Source organism: Schistocerca piceifrons, chromosome X (assembly GCF_021461385.2).
Source record: "Schistocerca piceifrons isolate TAMUIC-IGC-003096 chromosome X, iqSchPice1.1, whole genome shotgun sequence".
Lineage (NCBI taxonomy): Eukaryota > Metazoa > Arthropoda > Insecta > Orthoptera > Acrididae > Schistocerca > Schistocerca piceifrons.
The window spans coordinates 373,170,455-373,176,370 of record NC_060149.1 but is presented as its reverse complement, the minus strand read 5'-3'; the positions used below and the strand labels follow the sequence as shown (position 1 = coordinate 373,176,370).

Sequence of the window (5,916 nt, the reverse complement as noted above, 5' to 3'; positions counted from 1 at the left end):
ATCGTGTGTCAAGAGAGCTGCATTACATAGGCTTGAAAGGAAGCTTTTTCGAAAGATGTTCCTTTACACTGGTTTTGAATAAGATCCATTGCCGCCCAACAGAAACATATTAAATACACCGCTGTTTAATTTTTAATATAGTTTCTTTTCAGCTCGTTGTAAATGAAAGTGACTACTCTACGTATTTTGTTATGTATGGATATTCAAAATAAATATACAAATGCAAGCCAACAAACAATTTATAAACTGTGTTATCAATTCTCTATGTCGTCTTTTCGGTAGCCATGATTATGAAAACAAGGAGGAATATGTGAATGTTGATAATAAGCATCAGGAATCCTACTTATTTTATATAATAAACTAAAATTTGGCCATTCGTACATACATGTGAAAACACTTGAAACCAGTGAAAAAATGCAAAGTAAATTTGATAACCTGAGTAGTGACTGGATACCGCGAATCCTTTCCCAGCAAAGTCTTCAGCATTTCGTGACGAATCCTTCAGGTACCGTCGCTACCGGCAAATCACTTTTCCTTAATCTTCAGAGGGCTCTCGAATACTGACATTCAAATCGACAAGCAAAGGTAAGTACAAGCCTTTCTACAGAATCTTGCTGTTGTCGTCCAGCGATAATAGACGCGCCAAAATCTTCTTTACAAAAGTATCAGGTCTAGATGCATTATGATATCTACCTAACTTCATCACTGACGCAAATGCGGGGGTGTATTTTACCCGCACCTAGCAAAAACTAAGAGAAAGCTACAGTTGTATCAACCCACGAGATGCGTTCTGCACCTACCCACAGACTTCGTAACAAAAATGTCGTTCGAACAGGCTAGGAAGTGTATGTTGCAGTCCCAGGTCTCAACAGATCTCTTGTTCGGAATTCGACCAATGTGGAGAGAGTGGCTGGGAACACTGAGGGTGGGGCAGGGTTGGGGAGAGGGTGAGAAGGAAGGAGAGTGTTGAGGAAACGTCAGAATGTTGGGACTCTGCGATGGCGGAGCAGTGAGCCTGCTTTCAAGCAGAGGCTGACTGCCTGAGGTGCGCTCCAGAATCACGATGTGGTGGGAAGCGGGTAATTGCGCCATGAAACCTCGCACTGTCGCAGCCCCTCCGCCGCTGAACGCAGCAATTTACGCTGAAGGAGAGCTACACACAGACAGAAGGAGTCTCTTCCAAGCCACGCGCTTTAGGGAGTCCGCAGCCCCCAATGTAATCCAGTCGCCACTTTGACGTGAAGCCTAGGGCTACGAAACACACATACAGAATCTACGGAGTGGGGATTTATTAGGTTGAGATGCCAAATACGATTTCCAGTATTTCATATGTTCGTGTGGATCAGTTACTAGATCTATCATGAATAAAGACAGCACTGTGTAACACGAAACACTGGAGACATTTAACATTACATGTTCCTTAAGGATAAGCACTAAGGCCAATGTTATCTCTCTCTCTCTCTCTCTCTCTCTCTCTCTCTCTCTCTCTTACACACACACACACACACACACACACACACACACACACACACACATAGTTGCAAGCTCATATCAACATAATTTGATTACCTCCCCAGCGACAGTCCTCAGTTGCGGAAATATCTCCCGAACTATATTCTAAATAACAGATAAATACTTCTGCCTGAGATGTTGGTATATTAGTGGAATAAGATATGAGCTGGAGTGGAAATAGCGTATTTATCTGTGTGCCGGAAGATATAGGCATCGCTTCAGATGTCACGAAAACAAAGTAACCTTTCCTACAGATATGTCAACAGAAAATTGTCGACGGTATAGAATTTCCTTATTTTTCCAGTTCTAAGACCCTGCAAAAACGACCAAGTATCGCAACTCCCGGCTTCACGACTTCTTAAATTTCAGTGTTAGATGTTTCCTCCCACTGGTACCAAAGCAAGGAAACAAGCTGAAGATGTGAACAATTAAAATAATTTTGTTCAAGCATTCAAAATATATGTAGGAGGGGTAGTAAGTTCTTTGAGGTATTGTAATTGACCTAATCTTATAATTATTTTTAATTCAATGAAAAATATTTCTATGTTCTCCGTTGACTAAATCTTGTTTCACTACAGTTCATGGACGGCACGATTATGTTACTGAATGGATATGTCAATCAAGTTGAAATGATAGTTGAGCAGCTTTAATAATGTCCACCCAACAGAAAAGCTCACGGCTGAACACAGAAATAGTGGTGCACTAAACGTTTTACATGTAACTAAAATAAAAATCGAAAGTAAACGTACGTTTTCAAATATACAGGAAACTGGCAGTTATTAACATTACTATCAAAGAAAGTGCGCGCATTATGTACATGTGTACTTTTAATGAGGTTGTATAAGCAATAGAATGTTCTTAAAGTGCACCTCTTTAAGCTGTTATTTGTGTCATTAAAAATCGTCCCTCGTTTCACTTTAATTTTGAAAGTCAACTACTGAATGTCAATAAAAATTAGAACCTTCAGACCATATTCATAAATTTAAGTACTATTAACTTCAGATATATCACGCAAGAGGACGTAGTATCGTCGTAGCATTTGAGTTTACAGCTGTTTATTCAAAAATGGCTCAAATGGCTCTGAGCACTATGGGACTTAACGTCTGAGGTCATCAGTCCCCTAGACTTAGAACTACTTAAACGCATCTAACCTAACGACATCACACACATCCATGCCCACGGCAGGATTCGAACCTGTGACCGTAGCAGCAGCGCGGTTCCGGACTGAAAAACCTGGAACCTCTTTTTTTTATCTCATTTTGTTCGTTATAGTTCGTTGCAATTGTTCGTGGCGGACGTTCCCTGACGCCCGTTGAAGTTCATTACTGATCCATTCACTCAATTTTTTTATTACAGAGAGCAGCTAACCCTCTGACAGAACACGGTGAGCCACAGTGCCGCAGCTCGGCCACAGCAGCTGGCGCTGTTTATTCATTTATGCATCGTAAGTAGTGGCGAAATGCAGGAGAATATTTGTTTTGTAATACAATGAGGTACAACTGCGCTTCCAGTACGCTTTTAGAAGTAATACTTTTGCTGAGAAAATGGTAGTATGTAGAAAGTGTCAGGGAATATCCCTCTTTAGGAGAATTATGTTTAGCTAACAGATAGTCCTAGAGCAGTCAAGAAAATAGTAACAGCCTTAAAATGCATTTTAAACTATGTTTCAATTACAAACGTGACTGCAAATGTTATATCGCTTTTGTCGTTAGCAGGGATAGTTTATAAGTAAAGGCAGTTAAAGAGTGAAGAAGAAAGAATATGTCGCTAACCAAAGAAACAAGGTGAGTCTGTAAGTACGAAAGACACTCCAGCGTCCGGTCTACTTGCCGCGAAATAACGGTATAGTGTGTCTCAACAATATGCGTCTCCGCCAACGCTGTGTAGCAGTACATGTCTAGATGTAGTAAGCGAGCGGCAGTTCTTGGTTTCGACGCGCCTCTGTTATGCATTCAGTTAAACTGCTGCCATGCTATATTCGAATCTAGCAACTCATGTCGACTGAAAGAACTGGTGAGAGTCAAGTAGGTAAATACACTGAACTCAGTACTTGTACAGGGAGCGGACAAAAACATGGAAACATCAAAAACACAACGTATTACCATGCCTAATAGGTTGTAAGAAAACCGCTATCAATCAAAACAGCTCTCAGCCGACTTGTAAAGGATAAATCCTTGTCCTGGACGATTTTCAAGAGAATCTTATACCCTTATAGCTGCAAAATAATGGCAAGTTACGATAAAGATCAGGGTGGTGGATAACGATCACACAACCTCCTCTCAAACGTAGACGACAAAGTTTCAGTATTATTGAGACTTGATGATTTTGGTGGTCAGGGCAGATGCAAAAATTCATTCTTGTGCTCACAAAACAAGTCGTGGACGATGCGAGCTGTGTGAGGAGGAACCCTGCCGTGTTGTTACACAGCATCACCATTGAGGAACAAACATTATGCCATGGGATGGATCAGTGAAAATGGTCACACTATCCTTGACAATAATGAGACTTCCCAAGTAACCATGGAGCCCATGGAATAGCACGATATTGCTGCCCAGCTCATTACCGAAACACCATCATGTTTCACTCTTTGGACGTAATATCAGGCAGAAGTTGGAAACAGTGTGAAACAAGGCTCATCCCACCCAATTACAGTCTTCCATTGCCCCATAGTTCACGTTTTATGACTTCGGCACAACGTTTGCTACGGCCATTTGCATTGCTGACAAGTGCTTTGGAATTCCAGCTCACCTTTCAATTCCTTTCTTCTAGAGCTCAGTTTTTGTTGATTTTGTGCTGATAGGGTTCGCGAGTGTGACATTCAGTTGTGCAGTGACTTTTTTAACTGTTGTTTTCTCTTTCATCACAATTCTCTTCAGTGACCGTCTGCCACTATCACTCAACACTCACTGTCGGTTCTAGGCGCTACAGTCTGGAACCGAGCGACCGTTACGGTCGCAGGTTCGAATCCTGCCTCGGGCATGGCTGTGTATGATGTCCTTAGGTTAGGTTTAAGTAGTTCTAAGTTCTAGGGGACTGATGACCTCAGAAGTTAAGTCCCATAGTACTCAGAGCCATTTTTGAACTCACTTCCGGCGTATTGTGATTTAGTGGATGATGTTTTTTCGCTTTTTCTTGGATGTGGTATGAACTTTCGATACGGTGCCTCCTTAAATACCGAACACTTCACCTACCTTCATTACCGTAGCACCCACCATCCGAGCACCAACAATTTGCCCAGGTTCTAATTTAACTCCGTCCAAGCAGGCCTTGGAAGGCCCAAGGGTACCGACCGGCCGCCGTATCATCCTCAGCCCCCAGGCGTCACTGGATGGAGATTTGGAAGGGTATGTGGTCAGCACACCGCTCTCCCGGCCGTATGTCGGTTTACGAGACCGCAGCAGCTACTGCTCAGTCAAGTAGCTCCTCAGTTTGCCTTACAACGGCTTAGTGCCCCTCGCTTGCCAATAGCGCTCAGCAGAACGCATGGTCACCCATCCAATTGCTGACCCAGGCCAACAGCGCTTAACTTCGGTGATCTGATGGGAACCGGTGTTACCACTGCAGCAAGGCCATTGGCATCTAATTCACTTAGCCCCAATTAATGCACTAAAAACTACACAGATCTCTGTTCTGACCACGACAGACACTTGCAACATATTGAGGACATAGCACAGGTGACGTTCATGGTCAAATACAACAGTGGAACCTGCAGGCTTGGCTAGCATCTACATTTATGCTCAAGCATGCATTTCTCTAGGTATTTTCATGTCTTTGTCTAACTGCTATTATTTATAATTGAGAAGGAGTTCAAGTAGCGCAGCAGTTTAGCACTATGTCTATTTGGGGTTTCATAGCACAACAGAAACAGTACTACCTGGAGTACTTTGTGCCGAGATGGATTGAGATTGATCACATTAAATTCACTCTGATATGTTCCGTGGCTAAAAGGCCGTCGTGTAGAAGAATATCAGAAAAGGTCACAACTCTGGTGTGATTGTCGATCACGATGACCTCCCTGCTCTGGTGCAAGGCACTCCGTAAAGGAAGAACCACCGTTACGATAATAATAAAATTATACGACATTAATACTTCTTCAATAGAAAATGAATTCGACATTTCGTAATGAAGTGGAACGTGTCACTTTAACATGAGCATCATAAGTTACTCGTTCCTGTGCCAGAGGCAGATTTAACCCAGAATTGTGAAGATCATCCTTTCTTCTACTGTTGTAGCTACGCACTTCGCAATTATTTTTGAACTGGGATGGGTTACTAATAATAAATTTCATACGTGAATATTCGTATTTCGAAGTTACTATGAATATCTCGAGTTCCTGAAATAAATGTTTGCAGGTTGATCTTGGGTGGGCCCCAGCTATTATTCTGATTACACGCTTCTGACCGA

At 42.2% G+C, this 5,916-nt stretch overlaps 1 pseudogene; it reads right to left on the bottom strand.

Moving 5' to 3' along the window:
- Positions 1 to 4,971: 4,971 nt before the first annotated feature.
- Positions 4,972 to 5,089, bottom strand: LOC124723608 (annotated as a pseudogene).
- Positions 5,090 to 5,916: the final 827 nt, after the last annotated feature.